Source organism: Corvus hawaiiensis, chromosome 3, assembly GCF_020740725.1.
Source record: "Corvus hawaiiensis isolate bCorHaw1 chromosome 3, bCorHaw1.pri.cur, whole genome shotgun sequence".
NCBI classification, from domain to species: domain Eukaryota; kingdom Metazoa; phylum Chordata; class Aves; order Passeriformes; family Corvidae; genus Corvus; species Corvus hawaiiensis.
In genome coordinates, this window is record NC_063215.1 from 49,224,834 (window position 1) to 49,245,579 (window position 20,746).

The 20,746-nt window shown below is 38.5% G+C and overlaps 2 long non-coding RNA genes across 4 annotated transcripts in view; one reads left to right on the forward strand and one right to left on the reverse strand.

Moving 5' to 3' along the window:
* The window catches only part of LOC125323820, a 47,227-nt gene that overhangs the window by 24,945 nt on the left and 1,536 nt on the right, over positions 1-20,746 (forward strand). The window contains exons 4-5 of one of the 2 annotated variants that reach the window (XR_007202663.1): positions 13,646-13,701; positions 15,991-16,071. This is a non-coding gene — a long non-coding RNA (uncharacterized LOC125323820). Of the gene's footprint in view, positions 1-13,645; positions 13,702-15,990; positions 16,072-20,746 lie in introns of those variants that run through there. The other variant, XR_007202664.1, reaches the window with a different exon arrangement.
* The window catches only part of LOC125323819, a 77,576-nt gene continuing 61,513 nt past the window's right edge, over positions 4,684-20,746 (reverse strand). The window contains exon 5 of one of the 2 annotated variants that reach the window (XR_007202659.1): positions 4,684-6,759. This is a non-coding gene — a long non-coding RNA (uncharacterized LOC125323819). Of the gene's footprint in view, positions 6,760-18,430; positions 19,696-20,746 lie in introns of those variants that run through there. The other variant, XR_007202660.1, reaches the window with a different exon arrangement.

Consider the following 20,746-nt stretch of genomic DNA (forward strand, 5'->3'; position numbering starts at 1 on the left):
TTGAGAAAACTGGAAACTTCACCATGTCCATGCTGCAGAAGACCTTGGAATGGATGAACAGCCCTGGGGGAAAGGTTTAACTTCAACAGAAGGAAGATTGAAACTCCTTTAAGATTCCTATTCCAGATTTAAATACCAGTAAAAAACTCCAGCATACACTTGCACACCAGAGATTAGTCCTTTATAGTGGTGCCAAAACCAATCCTTAAAGTACTTTAACTATAGAGAATTTAGCTCTCTTCTGAATTTCCTCTCTCATGAGGTTAGATCAGCTAAAAATAAAGATTCATCCATGTATCATTCAATGTGTCTATGAAAATAACTAATTTGTTCAAGGTTTCTTCTTCCTCTTTATAAGATATGTCATGCCATAAAAAATTTTCAAGTTTTCAAGGTATTTCTACTCCTTTGGGAGATTAAAAAATACAGGGGCAAGGAGCTGTGGGTGTACACACACACAAACACAGTCTCAGTGAGTCACAGTGGAGGCATTACCCACTTATTAGCATGGTATGTTTTAATGACAGGCCCTCTTTTCATCTATTGTCCCAGAGATTTCCCTCAGACTGAGTGCCAGAATTTCACATCTCTGAGAAGAGGCATTTACCAGATGCTATTGTTTTTCTCCAGATCCAGATTCTTTTCTGTTTATTACCTTTTCTATAAATGCCTAGTGTCTCCCAATTCGAGACAAACCTTCACACTTCTAAAAGTCTCTACATTATGTTTTAAATTCCCAGTAGCTAGAAGAGGCAGAGACAGAAGATGCGTCCTGTTGCAAAAGAAGTTTGATAGCCTTCCCACAGCACTTTCTTCTCCTAAACCTAAAAGCTGCAAGATACCCAACTTAAAGCTAGTTGAGGTCATGTCTTGAAACATTCAGGAGTGCAGTAGCACTTCTGAACAGTTGTCTTTACAGGCAGGAGGACTGTACTAGGCCAGTGATCTTTCACAAACTGAGAAACTGCCAAGATAAAAGAGGGAGCTGTCTGGATATAAAGGTGGAGGAAAGGAGATGCAAAGGTCTACAACATTTGGGAGATGCACAGAACATGTGATGACGGCTGCTCTAGGAATCACCTTTGCTCTGCTCCATGCCTTTTTGGCCAGATTTTCTCATTTAAGTCAAACTGTATAACACAGTCTTTCCTTTGCCATCTTCATCGAGGTCTGTGTCCAGTTGTGGCCCCCTCACTTCAAGAAGGACATGAAAAGGTTCTGGAGCAAGTTCAGTAAAGGGCAGTGATGCTGGTGAAGGGTCTGGAACACGTGCCTTATAAGGAGCAGCTGAAGGGTGTTTAGCCTGGGGAAGAGGAGGCTCAGCAGTGACCCTTATCTCTCCCTTCAACTACCCAAAAGGAGACTATAGCCAAGTGGGAGTCAGCCTCTTCTCCCAGACAAGTACAGGACAAGAGGACACAGTCTTAACCTGCACCATAGGAGGTTTATGTTGGACATTAGGAAGAATTTCTTCACAGAAAGGGTGATTAAATATTGGAATGAACTGCTCATGGAGGTGGTGAAGTCACCATCCTTGGAGGTGTTTAAGAGTGGATGTGGCACTTAGTGCCATGGTCAGGTTGACATGGTGATGTTTGGTCATAGGTTGCACTCAATCATCTCAGAGGTCTTTTCCAACCTAATGGATTCTGTGTGACTCCGTAACAAATGGAAAATAATTTTAAAAAACCCCCAAAACAATAACTCACATCTCATATTTAAAATGGAGCATTCAACTCCATTTTTAGAGATCATCTGCTGATAGCTATCCTGTGATGATTCATTACATTTAATAATTCTGAATTCATATAAAGTAAAGTATTTTAAGGCTCTGAGAAAGAGAGAAACTACACATATATTCCTGAGTAGAACATCTGTCAGGCAGGGGAAGTAAGGAATATTCTGATTTTGTTTTGAGGAACTTCCTTCTATAAATAACACTGCTACAAGAGTATAAATCAGAAGCACCATCATTCTGATGAGACCCCAGGAGACTTATGCTCTGCTCACGAGAAATTAATCTCAATTAACTCAGATAACTTCTGGATAGGCTACATGCTCATCATTCACAGAGGTAACCTGACTGCTGAAGGTTGCTGTTTTCTCAGAAATGAGGCTAATTAATGAATGAATTCTGCTAAAATCCTAGTTCCAGTTTGCACACCAGAGGGTCTAATGTTCACTTATTTTCATCACAAACTTCTGTATCAGCCATTTTTTCACCAAATATTTATTTCCCTTTCAATATAATGTTTCACTTTTTAATCAAATGGAATGCTGAAAAAAATTAAAAGGCACTGTATTTTAATTCTTAAGGTTTATAAAATTTTATTTTCAATAAATTGTTATTTTGGAATCTTTTTTTTTTCTTTCTAAATCTAGGGTATGCTTTTGGTGATTTAGGATATGTTTTTTTAGAGTTATTTCAAATAACAAAATAAAAATATTTCTCTGCCTTTTTTTTTCATTCCCTGGACTCTTTCACAATGGACTCTGGTTCATAGAAAAGAATGCAATGGTCTTCCCACAGACAGGACTAGACTTAAGCACTAGACAACAACTTTTTCTCTGCAAGGGAAAGAGGATGGTGGAGACTCAGTTTACAGACAGGTTCTGTCCCACAGTGGAATCTGAAATGGTGGATCAGACTCTCCTGCCTTCCCTTTACTCTCATCAGAAAGGAGAAATTGAAAATAAAGAAAAAAAAGTGAAATAAATAAGAGAAGACAGGGAAATGGTACATAAGACATATGTTTCAGAAAGAAATTGTTAAAAGACAAAAGTCATGTTGTTAAATATGAGAATGTATTTGAGTGATCAGTCTTGTGTTTAGCACTCTGAACACAGAACTTTACAAGCATAAAGGCTTTTTTGTTGTAAGAAAAAAGACCCAATATTAGATATCTGGTGGAGAGGCTGGGGGTTGGGAATTTACCATTAACTGGAACAACTGTTCAAAGCAAAGAAATGAAAAAGGGAACAGCAGAGGAATTTCTCTCCAAGTTGCCTACTGAAGCAGTTTCGGGTTTAATTTTCATGTCTGTTTTGCAATCCCTTGATAGTCAAAACTGGCTGACACAACACATGAGATATGCCAGTGCCAGTCTTGGGTATTTTGGGTTCCTGGAAACAGCACAAAGATCTGTGTTGACAAAAACTTTACAGATGTGCCAGATTTTTTATTCAGAGTGAGAAGCAGAGGCCCCTCAAATAGGAATTCAGATGCTGACTGGGCTGGGCCCTGGGTTACCCAGGCAGGGGGCATCTCAGTGTGGGCGTTCAGCATGTCCTGCCTGACCAGAGCTGGGAAAGGGGGGTCACCAGAGCAAGCAGACTTGTTGAGCTCAGTACTGCTTTCACAAGCATTCAACAAACATGAATAAGGCTCCCAGTTTCCCAAATATCACTTGAAACCAGTTCTTTATCATTTAGATGACAAATGAGAGGTTCTTTCACCGTCTAGTTCCTTCTGCTGTGAGCAGGTTTGAGATGTCTGCGATCCATTTTCTCAATGAGAAGCCTCAACGGGAATTCAGTTTTATTCAATTCTCACTGGGATTCATATCCTGAAGCTTGTTTCTGGAAGTATGGAAAGGATTTTTTGGGTTAATTTTTTTATTGTAAGCTACTTCACAGAGACCTATGACAACATTGCAGGACCTGGAAAAAAGTTCAAGCAGGAAAGAAGTAGTAGAATTTGGATATTGGGATCCAGGAGAAGGGGAAGGGAATCTTTGGAAGAGCTGGGTCTATTTGTTGTGAGAGGGAGAGGAGAGGAGAGGAGAGGAGAGGAGAGGAGAGGAGAGGAGAGGAGAGGAGAGGAGAGGAGAGGAGAGGAGAGGAGAGGAGAGGAGAGGAGAGGAGAGGAGAGGAGAGGAGAGGAGAGGAGAGGAGAGGAGAGGAGAGGAGAGGAGAGGAGAAGAGAGAGGAGAGGAGAGGAGAGGAGAGGAGAGGAGAGGAGAGGAGAGGAGAGGAGAGGAGAGGAGAGGAGAGGAGAGGAGAGGAGAGGAGAGGAGAGGAGAGGAGAGGAGAGGAGAGGAGAGGAGAGGAGAGGAGAGGAGAGGAGAGGAGAGGAGAGGAGAGGAGAGGAGAAATTTTCAACTTCACAAAATCAGTATACATAAATCTAATATCTTCGTTTCTATGTGTTTCAACTTGTCAATATTGGTCAGGTTTTATAACTATGAAAAGAATGTCCAGATGCAACTAAGTAATTTTTCTCTTACAGATTGTAAACTTATGGTCAATTAGAGGTATATATTTGTGGGTCTTGACATGCATAACCCAGGAGATTTTTGTACTTAAAGTCCTCCATGCCGTATTAGCTCTGTAAAGTAGGAGGAGTATCAGGATGTAGTACAACTGAAGACCTTAAGCCCTTAAATCTAAACAATAAATGCAACTCAGCAGATACAAAATGTGTGGTTTATGTATCAGAATTTGTGTCAAGGCTTGTGCAAAAGAGATGTACTTTAAAATATGAAAAAATATACTCTTGAGGTAATTTGTTTTGATTCTGTTGAACCATATTTAACAATATGTCCTGTAAACACATTAAATTAACAAAGAAACTGGTCTCTATTATCCAAAAACCAAAATAAATTTTTGCTTTTATTCTTAATTCATTTGAAGGTTGTCTTGCTCAAAATAAAGGAAGTAAATTTAATTTGATACAAAAGAAATAGAAATAAAAGAAAGATGTCTGGGTTAGTAAACAATTTTCTAAAATTTTGTGAGGAAATCCTCTTACTTTGCTGAGGAAATCTGACACACAAACATCACATTTTGCTATATATAACTGCAGTATTTAAATCAAAATTATTTTACTGCCTATGATAAATGCGTTTTGTTTCCAGAGCATTTTACCCAGCAATTCAGAGCTTCTATAGCTTTCTTCTTCTCAATTGAACAAGATTATCACTAAAAAAAGTCAATCTTTTACAAAGCATTTTTTAAAAGTGCTTCTTTTTTATAGTGTTTATATAAAGATCAAAATTTTATGCAACGGTGAAGTCTTCAAATAATACAGTTTCTCTGGATACCTACAATAAAATGACATCTTAAATGTTTAATTTTTATTACACCTTATGCATTGACAACAATGACATTCTCAGACATCCCATGAGCAAAAGGGCCACACAAGCCAAAGGAAAATTATTCACAGACCAGACCAAAGTTAGTTGCTATAATTAATATTGCAAGATGTTTTTCACCTTTCTCTGTTTCTGGTGTACTTCTGGGACATTGCACATGGGCACAGCAGTAAAGACACATTTAAGGCAAAAGAGAAGACCTCAAGTCCTCTAATATGTGCAGTGAAGAAAGCATTAGGTGACATCTAAGCAGCAACCCACAGTCCCAAAGGTAGGCTTTGCGTTAAAGCAAATGTCATCACTCTCAGGATAAAGCCCACTTCAAGACCAAGACATTTCTTTCATTCAGATTGAGTGTTTTGAGGAAATTTAGCAATCTTCTGAAGTGTATCTCTAAATCCAAGCACCAAGATGCTAGATTAAAGTACTTAAAAAGCTTGTAGAATCAGCTCTGTTACTGCACAGGTGGAGATTGCTTTAGATACTAATATGCAGCTGCAGTGCTGAAGGACATCAGGAAGAAAAGACTCTGAGTCTTAGAACACTCTTACACAGGTCTGACACAGGTAGAAAGCTGCAGTATTAAGCACTTCTGACTGGGGAGCAAATAAACCAGAATCAAACACAGTTGGCTTCAGGTGAAACATTGGAGATTGAGTACCTCAGCTGGTGGCAGACAAATATAGTTTAGTGTTTATATTATGCATTTTATTTATTATCTATTTTATTTTATTTTTTATTTTCTGCATGGAATGGAGTAAACAGGAGACAGAGCCAGAGAATTTCACCTTGCATTACAGAACCATACACCATGGGTCATGTCCCATGTTGACCACATTTTGGTGTTCTAGGGATGCCACCTCATGCTTTGGTGGAGAGAGGGGAAGAAAGACTTTTTCTTCCTTTTTCTTAGAACATAAATTTCTTTATTTTCTGTGTATGCTGTCTGTGTACTGCTCAAGTGTCCCCATTGAATCTCCATTTATAGTGCCGCTTTCACCATCTGGATTTGCATTTGGCACCTCATACTTTCAGAATACATTGCACCAGGAATGTGTGAATTCCTTGCACACCTTTTCAAAGATGCCTCTTTCAAAATAAATGCCCTTTAAAACAGACTTTGAATCAGTCATAAAAATTGTTCTTCTCAGCTGTTTCCCCTCCCCTCCTTGGTTGCCTGCCCCAAGGAGTTATATTCATAATGGTTTAAGTTTCATAGTCCTAACAGTAAAAATTTACTTCCTCATTGCTAGATCCTACACCTTTGCAAAGTCCACACAAACTGTGCTGTTCATCATTAAATTACTGTTGAAGTGGAAAATATGTTAAGCTGGACTTGTTTCTTTAGGTGACATAAAAGTGTTAGCTTGAGATCTAGTTCAAAATAAAACCTGGATCCCTGAAGAGACATTTTTTTAAAGACTCATCAGTGAACATAAGTTCTTTTCTAAAATTTTCATGTATTAAGGAAGCTTTTAAGACTCGTGGTTCCTTTACAAAGCTCTAAATTTAAAACAGATCTTGGAAAGTACATCAGGTGGCATAGAAACAGACGTGGCAGAAGAAACAGGTCTCTCCAATTTCTTTGTGGTGGGATAGCCAGAAAGAGCAACAGTCTGTTTGGGACTGTAGTTTTGCAACACTGTCTGAATCAGGCTGGCAATCTCTGGAAGAGTAAGAAAGAGAAAGAGAAAGAGAAAGAGAAAGAGAAAGAGAAAGAGAAAGAGAAAGAGAAAGAGAAAGAAAGATGAGCAGGATTAAAAGGACATCCGGGTTCCCTGGCACAAAACGGCTATTGAAGTTGTGAAGTGAGAAATGCTAAGTATGATTACAATCTTCTTTAGCCATCTGCTGTGAGTTTTCTTAGCTTTCTTCAGCCCAGAATCTGAGAAAAAGTCCTTCCAGCTATGCCTTGTTTCTTTACAGGTATTCTCCTCCAAAAAACATTGACTGCACTTCTTAAAATTTTGTTCTGCCTCTGCAGTGCCACAGAAAGGTTGCCTAGGCATTGGGATGCATATTAATAAAATGGATTTACTAAAATAGGTCTTTAACTTTGAAGAGGTTAAATCATAGGCAGCTGGATTTTCCAGTGCAGTTTTTTGAAACTCTCTGCATGAAAATGTTGTTTTATCAGTTTTATTTAGTCATTGTACCTACTGCCACACTGTAAATTGCAATTCCTTTCTATAAAATCAAGTTATGTGGACAGAAAGGATTTAAGGTAGAGTCCATGAGATTTGCTTACTTTTATCTGTGCCTAAATTTCCTCTTCAGAATATTGATCAAAACAAGTGCCAAAATTCTTGATACCTTTTGCAGAAATTTGTATTTAAAATACAAATATGAATGACTAATATAATGCAAATGAGACTCCTCAGTCAGTGACTCATTGCAAATAAAAAACAAATAGATATCTACCTCTAAAAGTGTTACTGTTATTGTTTCCATATAGTTTGAAAAAACACACTTAACGTGACACATGATGAATATTTCTGTACTTTTTAACAGTATTTCTGACACATGGAAACAGAAAACAAGTCATTAATTGCATCATTCATATTTTTTCTAATTAACTTAAAATCAACAATTTCAGAAACTGTAGGTGTAATTTTATTTTCCTAGTTCAGGTATGTATTTTTATTTACAAGGATACTGCATCCAGGTCACTAGATTGTTTTTTGTTCATAAAAGACCTCACTAAATACTGCTTGACAAATAAAAATTGATATCATAGAGTACAGATAGTGCAATTCAATGAATAACATATGTTCATAATAAGTTCAGTGATGAAAAGAATGCAAAAGAGCAAGTATTTTCAAAATTGTACAATGCTGGGAAAAATTGAGACATTCCTCTTAATGGAAAATAAAGAGACGTGTCAGTGATAGTTCTGGCCTGCAATTCAAAGGAAAAAACTTTTTGTATAACATAAATAAAGACTAAGCTACCATAATACAGCAGCCTACTAAATAATTCTAATAATTACTGTGGATAAAGAGAGGTTATTTGATTAGGAGTTTAAAAATAATGAGGCCAAGTACCATCTCCAGCACAGGTCAGTTAAGGTGGTCTCAGAAATGTGAAGCCATTTCTTTGTGAATCTGTCCCCTATTCTCTGCTAATACCATCATTTCAAACTAACCAGGGTTCACTGAGTGAACCTCTACCCAGAACTTCATTATTTAGACTCTTCTCATTGTGTGTGCAAAGAAAATGGTAGCTGTTAGAGTATGATTCATCTGAGCAGAGACCGTATCTTTCCAATTGATAAATCACACCTTTGGAATCATTATTTCCTTCTAATGGTTGCAGCTACCTGCATCAAGACATCTAAAGCTAGGTGAAAAGAGCTACACTCCATTGGGTCCTATAGCAATAAGTGGTATGGGCCAGAAAGAGTACCACTTGTTGCTGAGAGTCCAACATCCATGCTAAAGGTGCTTCAGGGATTTTAATTCAGATGAGAAATAAAAGTCATTAGAGAAGCACATCTTTTAGTTTCACTTCACCCCAAAGGAACCCATTTCACAGTCTCCAAGGCAGTTCCATGGTGAGAGACAAAGTGCAATAGGTGAGGAAAAAGAAAATATGCTCTTCCAAGGTCCATATGTTCTCTGAACTAAAATATTAGTAGAGATGTGCCCATTGCTCTTACTTTCTAACTATACCCAGAATATAGACTGAAGACTCAGAGCTGTTTCATAACATTGCAATAACAGAAACTAATAATCATAGTGATCCTACAAAAATTCTTTTCCCAGCTTGGGCTCATACTCATGATGAGTTTATTACAAATAAATTTATCTCCTTCCAACATAAAATATTTTGTCTTTATTTTGTTCAACCTGCATAGAATCTTCCATATTGTATATACCTCCACAAACTCATTTGGTTTTATTAATTGGCTTTCTCAAGGGGGATGAGGGAGCGGCATTTGAAGCTCGCTCTCCAAATGACTCACACTATCCTGTGACTTTTTGCCCTCTTTGATGCTTTTGGTCAGATTCATCATCTTAAGTTCTCTGCTTGCAGCAATAAAAAAGACATGAACTTGATCTTTTATCAGCTATCACTCAACACTGTTTAATATGCCTGTGTGAACTCAGCTGTCTTTCCATCACTATTTTACTTTGTAATATTTTACTTATATTTTGCCACCACAGCTCTGTCTGGGAATATTTTTCATAATTTTGATTCTTATTTGGGGTTTTCTTCTCTCTGTATCATGTTATGGGGCTGGTAAAATTCAGATTTTCTTTTCCTTATTTTTCCTTAGGGCCATAATTCCAAAAGTACTGAAGTATTCAAGCATTGCTTGTGAAGTCAGTGTAGTACTGCATTACAAGGGGTATATATAAAAAGTAAAAAAAACCTACACTCCGTCTTCAAAACAGACCAATTAAGCTTTATTTTTTTCCCCTGTGTGGACCTAGTTGGTGCTGGTTTTCTGCATGTCTTTGCCACAACTGTTCTCTAGTTAAAAGTATGAAGCTGCTGAATTCCTGAAGTTGTTGGGATTGTTTGTGATGCTATCAACATTTTAAGATTAATCAGTGAACTCTAGATTCAAGTTGTGGCAGGAATGGTACAAGAGGGATTGATTTTCATGTGTGGTAGGATTTTTTTCCCAGTTAATTTGTTTTAAGTCCTCTTCAAGTCTGCACATAGCCTGAGCTGCAATAACTGCAGCCCAGGGCAGTGTCAGTGAGGCAATCAACACTTTATCTGGGTAGCTTTCATTTCCTGTTGAAAGAGGTTGCTGAGGTATGCACTGAATCCACATCTTCCCCCACAAACTGCTTCATCCTCTGCACTATCTCCCCAGTGATCTTCCTTCCCACAGTAGAGGAAGAAGGCTGGGCCTCCTCACAGTGCTGCAAACACCTTTCTTTTCAATCCCCACTGTTTGGATTCACTGTAAGTTGAGGCTGAGGGGATCCCAACCTTCCAAAGGGTGCCAGCAACTTTGAGGAATCAGAATATGGCCTTCATGACACTGAATAGCACAGGAATTTCTGATTTTCTTCCATTTTTCTTAAAGTTTCAGTTCCTACTTTTAGGGAACTGACTTGATCTGTATGTTGCAGTCCCCCAAAATCCATGCTTTCCATCACAAAAACACTGACATGTGATATGCAAGTAACTTCATTCTTAATAAAATGAAATAACTTAATTGTACGATAGCCCACAAGCTTCAGTTTTCCTTCTTATTGCTTGCTAATGAGATCAAATGCCAAATTGATGGGAGTCAGATCATTTTTAAAAGTAAAAAATTGTATTTCCAAATTAGTAGAGCTTGACTTAAAATCAGATTCATATATAGTTAGAATGGGTTTAATAAATTGTTAAAGATGCCTGCACAGGCTTTTAGATGTCCTTGTTTGCTTGGGTTTTTTCTCTTTTGGATACTGCAGACTGGATTTTTCTAGGCCAATAGAAAATAATTTGCTCTATAAAATTTACCCTCCCTGAAGCAATGCAGCAAACTCAGCAAGATTGTTTTCTCCTAAGTCACTTAGGAAGGATTGGGTGGGTTGGGAAACCAGCTTACTTACTATTCAAGTAAGACTGGAAAGCAGCAGAATAACACATTTAGATAATGATCTGAGACCAAATTCATCATTAGTGATATTATCAAGGCCTCTGTGCTATATTTCAGTAGGGTGAGAACATATAAAGCTTACAGAATATAGCAAATTTTCTAACATTCATTAACACTTCAGGGGAAGCAAACATTGGAATATTCTCTTTTTCCTCTAAACCTCCCACATCTCCTAACAAAGCCAAGTAGCAAATACTCGGGGAGGGGGGGGGGGAAGGAAAAGAAAAAAAAACCCTCCCAAATCCATGCCACTCAAAAAGTCAAAGATAATACTCGAATATACTGAGAAAGTCATAACGTCTACTATGAATTCTGATTTCTTCAAGTGAGTTTAACTCAGTAGCTTAGATTGCTACTGGAAACCAAAACTGAAAATAATCTTGAAGGTGGATATGGCAGGGTCTTTTAATTGCAGTGCTGATCCTAACAGGGCACTGCCTCATACAGTCACCTGCAAAAAGGTGGAAATTTTCACCACTCCCATCAATTTTGACGAAGAACAGGCAAGCCCAGTGTACAGTACCCCTGCTTACAGCTCTGTTTTGCAGAAGTTATTCCTTACTGCTTTCTCCTTCTTGCAAGAATACTTCTACATAAATTATTCACAATTATCATTAATTCACAGACTACAGTTGAATAGGCTTGGAGGGCACAAGGGACCATTTTGGTCATGTATCCTGCTTAATAGACACCACAGGACCTCCCTCAAAAAGCAATTCTTGACTTGAATCCAGCCCTTCTGGTTTACTAAAGGAACTTTGCCAACAGACACATTCTTCATTGCTGCACTCTTTGTGATCAGCTCTTTTCCAAAGTGCAGATTTTACAGCTTAAATTGTATATAAACAGAGAATGTTTTAAATTGAAAAGGGCCTCATCTAGTTCAACCTCCTTGCCTTGGGCAGGGACACCTTCCACCAGACCAGGCTGCTCAAACCCCCATCCAGCCTGGCCTTGAACACTGTCTCACCACCCTCACCGTGAAGAACTTCTACCTTATATCAAATCTAAATCAATTTCCTTTTAGTTCATTTGTTCTGGCTGCATAATTAACTCAGCCACATGCTATCACTTCCTTGCCTTGGAAGTATGAGTCAGGTAAGCAACCAATAAAGGAAAATGCAACTTGATATATAGGCAGGATCCTCTGTTGATATCAGTCACTGAAATCATATTCAAGTAAACAGTTTGCCCGTGTATATCACCTGAGAATCTTCCCCCTAGGGAGTACAAATCATAAGGTACAGAACTTAGGAAGATAATAAGGAAGCATGTGAACTAGATTTGTTTGCATCATTGCAAATTCATTTTTGAATAAACCCAGCTAAACCATTTTATTAAGATTTGCAATACGACAACAAAGAACACTGGCTTATTAAAAGAATATGATTACGGAACACTATTTAAGGTGGATAAAACATAAATGACTTTTCTCAGCACTGAGAAAACTGAGATGGTGATAAGGAGCCATAACTTTCTGGTTTGGCATCAGTTTTGATTTTTTTTAAAGCATAAATGACAAATGATGATATGTAAATTTTGCAGAGAAGAGATGTCACAAATAGAATTGATTTGTTGCCAATACATCCTATGAAATAGGATTTGCTGGTTACATTGCAGTCTTTTTGCTCACCAGACAAGGAATATTCTCATAGACAAGATACTGTGGGTCTGACATGAAAAGTGGAGGTTTACCATAACTTTGAAATTTTCTCTACGAGTATTTGCTAGATACTTGACCATGGCCATTGACCCTTCAATCTCTGGTACTACTATTGACACTGTGTGTACCTCCTGCAATTAACAACTTTTCTGCATTGGCTGACGCCTTTGCAGAGAGTGGTACCATATACCATGAAGCACCATATACAACAAATCTGGTGAAGGGCCTGGAGGCTAAGTCCTATGAGAAGCTACTGAGGGAATTGGGGCTATGAGTTCTCCAGTCTGAGGGATCTTGGAGAAAAAGAGGCTATGGGTTGTCCTTATTAGTCTCTGCAAGTGCCCAAAAGGAAGTTGTATGCCAGTGGGGTTCAGCCTCTTCTCCCAGGCAACAAGTGACAGACTGAAAGGGCCTGTTACAACCTGCATCAAGAAAGGTTTAGTTTGAACATCAGGAGGAATTTCTTCACAGAAAGGGTGATTAGATATTGGAATGGGCTGACCAGGGAGGTGATGGAGTGACCATCCCAGGTGGTATTTATGGAAAGACTCAACGTGGCACTTAGTGGCATGTCTAGCTGACAAGGTTTGGTGGTAGGGTGGACTTGAAGATGTCTGAAGTCTTCTCCAACCTAACTAATTCTATGATTCTGTGTGATATGCAGTGACATTAACTGGTCCTTGTTGCTCCAGTGAAAGGGCATCACATCCTTATTTCCACACCCTTATTAGTACTCATTTTATCAGAGTGAAGGTCCAGACAGAAATCTTCTCCTTGATTACAGCTGTCACTTCAGAAAGCATCTATTAAGGGAAACAAAGCAGTATTTAATCAACTACTTAGATGTTATTTACTGTCCCTGCTGACAGACAACAAGTATAATAGGGCAGAACTCTTAGTAAAGTTCTGTGGATTATAACAAGGACAATAAAAATGTAGCAAGTTTTGCACAATCACAGTCACAGTCATAGCAGGAATGTTTTGTTCTTTGCAATATTGTGAATGGTCCTATAATTTCTAAAATGCAAATGCTTCAAGTACATTTTACCTTAAGTCTGATTCTTGAAATAGAAAATAACTGCTCAAACCTTATTAAACCTGCTTACAAAATTTGCTGCTACTACGAGGAGATCAGTAATTTCTTATTTGTTCAGTTCTTATGTTGTCTCCTCTAAATGTTTGCCTTTTAAACAATTAACTTTTGCTTGAAGCTTAACATTCCTAGAGACTGACATCATGAAAACAGTGAAATTTGTCTTATTTCTTTCTCTTCCTTTCTTCCAGGTTTTATCTTAATGGGATTTCTGCAACCTACTTTTGAACCTCTTCCCAATATCCAGGTAACTGCCATCGTCCATAATTCATCAGATTACACAAACTATTTCTCAGTACTTTCACAGCCCTGGAAATACTGGATTTCCATAGAGCACAGCAGGCTGCATGAATAGTCCTGTCATTTTTTGGCTAGATGTACCAAGAAGTCTTCTTTTAGCTCATACACTAGTCAGCCACCTAGCTATTAAAAGACAGAGGTATCTCACAGTTTAATGAGATTTGCATTTCTTGAGTCTGGTGCAGACCTTTGCCTACTTTCTCAGCTCTGGATGTATAACCTTCTCACATGCACCTACGCTATAACTTGACTCAGCTTTGAAAACGATTCTCTCACTCAAGGCAAAATTGTGTTCGATACATGTGATTGCTTGTAGGTATTCACAATACTAATGAGACAGTCCCAGAATGTCAGAAAATAAGGCTGCAAGGGGTGCCGCAAGAGAGCTTCCTGGCACCTTTTTTACTGAGAGCTGTTGTCCTAAGGAGCCCGTTGTGCCCCTAGCAAAGCATCCCCCACTTCCTCGGGATAACTCCTGCACTGCTGCACAATCCTGACTGCAAAGAAAATGTAAGGAGTGTGAAATGAGGAATACTGTAAAAAGTCAAGGATCTGGAAAAATATACCTGGTTTTAAGTAACAGCTCCCTGAGCACCTCAGCTGTGACATCTACCTTGTCTTAATCCAGCTTTTTCAAGCACTCTACTGACAAGGTAGGTAGCTGACAAAGCTTTTTAAAGGTAGTTGGTCCTGGGTGGGAGGTGTTAACTAAGTAAACCCTGCAATGCCTACACTGACAATTTTAATGAAGCTGAAAAATGAACAAGGATATCAATTCAAGCTGTCTTGGCTGTGTTGCATGAGGGAAAAATAAGGGCTGGGTATAAGTGAGAGATAAATATGTTTTATTCCAAATTCAAGACTTCTGACCAGAAGATGTAATTTGATGAACAAGAAATGTCATTTTCCAGGTGCTTTTTGAAATATAATTTAATAAAAAATTTAAACAATAATGAAAATACTTTCTTCAAAAGTTAGTTTTCCTATGCCTTCATTGAATTGAAATAAAGGTAGAAATACTTTTGTTCTTTTAAAATCATAATTTTAAAAATTTTCTTTCATCTCCAATGTGTATGCCAAATCTGCTAAACCTACATGATCTTGGTAGCTATTAAAAGAAATACATCAGTCAGTATTATTTTTTTACTTCAGCATAAACTTTTTATTCAAATATTCTCGCCCTAAGTATGAAGTGACAAATTCTATCATATAAAGACAGAACACTTAATTCTTTTGAAGGATTTTAATGGAAAACAGAAGAAACTTTGGAAAATTTCTCACTAATGATTTTATATTATAGTAAATTAAAATATTTCTCTCCTTATTCTGCTTTTGGGAATGTCTTCTCACTGTCTTGTACGAGACTAAACATCCCTCCTGAAGCACATTTCCAGAGTGAGAAGAAAAATGGATCCATTAAAAACAAATTGGAAGGATTGACTAGATTTTTGTCAATGAAAATGTTTCTGCATATTCCATGGGTGTTTTGCAAGACATTTTTAGGAGCATGACAAAATTCTGCAGGGTTTGACTAAAAAAAAGGTATTCTAATATATTTATGGGTCTTCAGTGACAAATAAAAACATGAGGCAAAATTTTTTTCTACCAAATATTTTACAAGTCATAAAAGAGCTAATACTTATCTACAGTTTTTTTCTGAGAAAATATAGTTGCACAAGACCAGTTTTCCTCCCTTGAGTAATGAGACATAATTTATTAATACCTTTAGGCTTTGATTTTATTCACCTCCATCCCTCAAAAAAAAAAAAAAAAAAAGCTGTTTTCAAAGCTCTGCAAAAGTTTATTTGCTGCTTTGCAAAGCTGTGTCTACCCTCCTCACCCCCTCATTCTTTAGGGATGTTTATCCTGGCCTTGAGAGATTGACAGTTATTTTTTTCTCGCTGATTTTATTGTGTTACAAGTTATCAAGCTTATCAAGGACTGTGCTGTCAGCGAGAGACACAACATCCCAGGGAACTTGAGATCAGGTGTCAGAAAAAAGTGAACAAAACACAGTGATTTGTAACTGAAGGAGGAATTTCTACAATGTCTCTGATATTTCACAGAGTTTATGCAATTGTGGCTTAGGGCAGAATTTTAAAAGGCTGTTTTGTTCACGTAAGTCCCCTCTTTCACGGCTGGCTCTAGACACAACCTTTTCTCCAGCCATTTTTGTGATGCAATAGCTACAGAACCTAAAATATCCTGTTTTATTTATTTTATGGTTTTGTAACAGGATGGTTCCTTGAGATACTGTATCTCCTCATCAGGGCTGTCCTGGGAAGCAGCCAAAGCAGTCAAACCATCGCTACCCTTACTCCAGTGCCCACAGTAGAGCCCACGACCAGGAGTCCAAACAGGACACATCTGTCACTGTGCTCACACCACTGCCACACTGTGAGTGCACATCCTGGGAATGGCCTCCTGGAGTGGCCACACTGGCAAGAGAGGTGCTTGAGCACTGCTTGGCTTGGCACACCACAAGCTGTAAATAATGGGACCAAGGCGGGAATCCCTCTTCTGCTTTGGAAGTGGGCTGTTGCTCATTTTGCAGCAAGTCCATGTTTAGGATGCTTTTATTGTTTTCCTAAAAATCAGCTTTATTGCAAGTCTCAAATAACCAAATCCCAGCAGATGCTGCTGCCAGGGTGGAAGTGGGAGCAGGGACTAGAGGCATGCACAGAGCAGGAAATGCAGAGAGAGTGTGTGTTCACAGTCCTGTCAGAGTGCTGCAGTCCTCCCCTCTTGAAGCATCTCAGCTATGCCAGCCTTGCTTGTCTCTGCACCAGAGCTGCCAACTGGGCTAAATCGCGTGGTGACTTTGTGAGGCGGACAAATGTAGGTTAAAATGCACCGGCCAAGCTCATTTCCATTTGGATTTTACCCAAACTCTCAGATAAAGGGCCTGAGCAATAATTTGATGCACTAATTAGCCCATTAAAAAAGATTGTTATTTTTAGGTGCCTAAAGTTTTGTTTCAGGGGAGAAAAAGTCTTTGGTATATTTTGAAGAATTTTGTGAAGAGGCCTGTTGGAAGTGAGAATAAACAAACAAGCTCTTTCAAATTCCTGGAAATGGCTGAGAAACATGTTGTAAATTCTTTGAATTAGTAAAATAGGCTGCAAGTGACCAAGCATGTAAAAGCAAGGCTAACATGTCACAGAGGACTACAGTTGGTTGACTGCTGCATTTTAACTTTTTTTTTCTAAATCTACTTTGTAATTTAATATTTAATTTATAATGCAGTATAACAAAGGACCAGTGTACATTTTATTGTAAAAAGCCGAAGCTGAAAAAATACTAAAACTGCAGAATAAAGTGGAGCGAACATAAGAAAACATTAGCTGTCCAGATTACATTTACTTCTGTTAATATAGATTTAAGAACATTTAAGAATATTTTTACAAATACTATCCTTTGGTACTCTTTCCATGTGTGATCTCATATCTTACTTACTAGACATAGTCCAAATTTGCACTGAATAGTTGATTGTTAATTCTGAATAATTCATATTGTTACAGGATGTTGTCCAAAATTTTCTGGAATAATTGCCTAGAGTTAGCTTTCCAAGCCCTTATCGTTTAATTTGAAATAGTGAACCAGAAAATCCTGTTGGAATCATTAACAGCATAACACTTTTGAAGCACTAATTGCTTATTTCGGTATCTGAATTAAGTCTGTAGCTCAGAAAAACACATGCTCAGAATGAACTGAGGAAATAATCTTCCAAGTTTTCAGGATTTAGTTCAGGTGATAGAACAGTTTTCATTTTTGTGAAGGGCCATCCATTTTTCACATTCACCCTCACTCTGAGCTGCAGAAGTATAAAATTGCTGGCCAGCAAAGTCAGCGTGTCGTAGGAAGTGCTAACCTGGGCTTAGCACTGCCACAAGGACACCACACTGGAGTTGAACACATTCATCTGACAGCACTGACCATGCAGTGAGACTCAAATGCTTGTAGTACTCAAAAGAGCAACAAAAAAAAGCAGATTAGGAAAACACTGCTGATCACTTATAATTGCATCCACAAGCTCAGCTCCTGGCCTGGTTTGACTTTCCTTCATACCCATGTGAAGGAGCAAATTGGCTTCCGTCAATGCAGCGAAACTGTTGTCAAAACAGCATATGTGAAGAAATCAAAACCCATTTGAGGATAGGCAAGTAAAGAAAATAATGTGCTGGCTATAACATGCAAGGACCTTATTGATTATGTGCATAATATTAGCAGTGACTCATGAGTTTGGGGGTTTGTCTAACTTTTCCATACTAGTAGCAGTTTGCTGCTGAGAAGTGCACAAGGAACTGCTTAGTCATGTACATCCAGGAGCAGCTATAGGAGTTCCAAGAGCTACAGAGAAACTAAAACAATCACAAGCTATTTACTGTTTATTACTAATTATTCTGCAGTTCTGCCCCTGGTTTTGCTCGACTCCTGTCTAAGAGGGTGAAAAAACAACACTTTCTTCTGTTTTGACTCTGGTGACTACAAGGACACACAGTGAGAGTCACAGAAAAGGTGTTCCCTGACTACATCCTGGATAACCAGAGATTTGTCTTTTCCAGTCTTTGAAAGACTCTGAGAACACACACACACACACACACACACAAAAAAAAAAAAAAAAAAAAAAAAAAAAAAAAAAAAAAAAAAAAGGAGGGAAAAAAGGAAACATTTATCTTTTATTCATTCTCTTCTCATAAACACAGTGAAACAAGACTTTATTAGACATTATTAATTTTGCTGCTACTGCTTGCATGACTGAAGCACCTGCAGATCCCAAATGAGATAGGAGTCAGCTGTGCTAGGTGCTGTACAGATAAAAATCTCTTGAAAGTGTCTGCTCCAAGTGTTCACCAGCTGACTAGACATAAGAAACTACATGGGAGAGAAGCAGGCAGCAAAGAGGCAAAGAGGTGCTTGCTCAGAGTCACTCAACAAAGCAGTGACACAGCTGGGAATAAACTCCAGGTATCCAGATGCTCAGAACTCTGCTCAGGCCAATACACTAAGCAGCTTTGCCAGCTAAAACAAACATATTTTTTAATCTTTGACAAACTGCCAACTACAGTGAAATGTGCTAACAAGATGTTCAAAAGCAGGTTGCGCTCTTCAAATCCTTTGAAAACAAAGCAAAACACAACACCCTTTTCTCTAATTGCCCAGTGTCACTCTTAACTATTTCAGACTTTTAGGACAAATTCATTTGAAAAATAAAAAGAAACAATTAATTACCTTTTATTTGCAGGTGACCACTGGAAACAGAATGTTATTCTCAAGGATTATCTTTGCCACTTCTTTAAAGTGCGTGTAAACCAACTTTGCTAGTTAAATGGTAGATTTTAACAATTAGGGTGGATGTCTTGAGAGAACCCTGTACCAAATAAAGGGTTTGTTTGAGGGGAAAGCATCTTGTTCACATAATATGCCCAAAAATACCTAACTAGTTTATCACAGCAGTTACCTTCTGACATTCACCAAGAAGTTTTACACCAGCTGTAAAGCATATTGCAAAACTTCCTCATATTAAATCCTGTCAGCAAGACACTTTTTCAGCTCCAAATATGCTAGGCAGACAAAAAACACAGAAGAAAAAATACTTCCCTGTGCTTGAAACTGAAAAAAAAAAGGAAAGCAAAAGAGAAGAAAAATAAAAGAAGAAATCCAGAAGTTATTTTTTTACAGTATTTCTGAACGTAGCTTCAAGAATGGAACAGAGAACCACCTTAAGACTCTTGAGTGGAGAGCAAGGGGTTTTTTTTATGTCACTTCTTCATAGCCTTAAATCATCATGGTGATTGGATGCTGATTCACAGCTATAAACTACTTCCAGTGTTTACATTGGGGTTTCTGAAAGAAATGCGTATCTCAGGCCAGCAGATCAAATACATCACTGTCTACAGGAACTGAAGTAAGGCAAGTATGTATTGTATCCAAACGAGGCCTGCAGGAATATAAGGCAAACAAGACTTTGATAAGTTACACCCAAAAAAACTGCACATGAACACAAGAGTGAGGATGAAGAAAAGTTATATAGTGAGGTTTTTTGTACACAGCAACGAATGTGGTAGGATTAGGTCCCTTTGTCTTTTTGAAAGTAAAGTTCCACTTCACAGGGGGAAGGAAAGGCATTTTTCTTTCCAGCTCATTAAACTATATAGGGCACAAGTGAGGCTCTGTGGTTTATTTCAGAATTGTATGAGCTAGGGCAGGAGGTGAAGTCAGATTTTCCCAAGAGAAAGGGAACTTCGGGATACTCCTAGTTTCAGTGTGCTGGTCCTCTGTGTGCTATTGAACTGGAACATCAGCCCTTGTGCCCAGGCTCAGCACTTGTGCGGGTTTCAGGGCAAGAGGGCACAGAGCCAAGAGAAGCGAACTCTCCTCCCAGGATGGCAGCAAGTGCCCTGCAGTTGCCTCCTGTATCCCAGCAGCTGAAACAACCTGCATGCTCTCATAGGTGGAAATACTTCTGCTCCAAGTCCTCAGGTCCTGCTCCCCCCGTCTTGTCTCATTTATGCCGTGCCTCTTGCTCAAATAGCTTCCTGCTTCCACCACCAAATGACACTCATTCCACTGCAAATAGCCCCTTTGAAGTTGCAGAGGAGGGGCCTGGATTTTATCCATGGCACAGAATCCTAGCATAACTTTAACCCTCTTTTTTTTTGGTTGGGGAGGGGGGCAGGGGAGGTGGTGGAGGGGAGAGGCAGCAGTTACTGAACACAACAGGAAGAAAAAATTTAAAAAATACAGCATTTCAATCTTCAGTCACCAATTTTCACATTAGTAAAGGGCTTCCCAGAAAAAAAAAGGAGCTGCTGCTACATCTGCTCATCCTTGCCTGCAACTGTCTCAGCAGCTTGAGATTTCCACAGCTATGTCATCATTTAGTCAAAGGCTCTTGCTTTCAAGGTCAATTATCCCATGGTCATGTTGCAGAGAGCTCTGATGGAGCTCTTCTGGTCTGACACCTACATTTCATGCCTACCCGTGGAGGA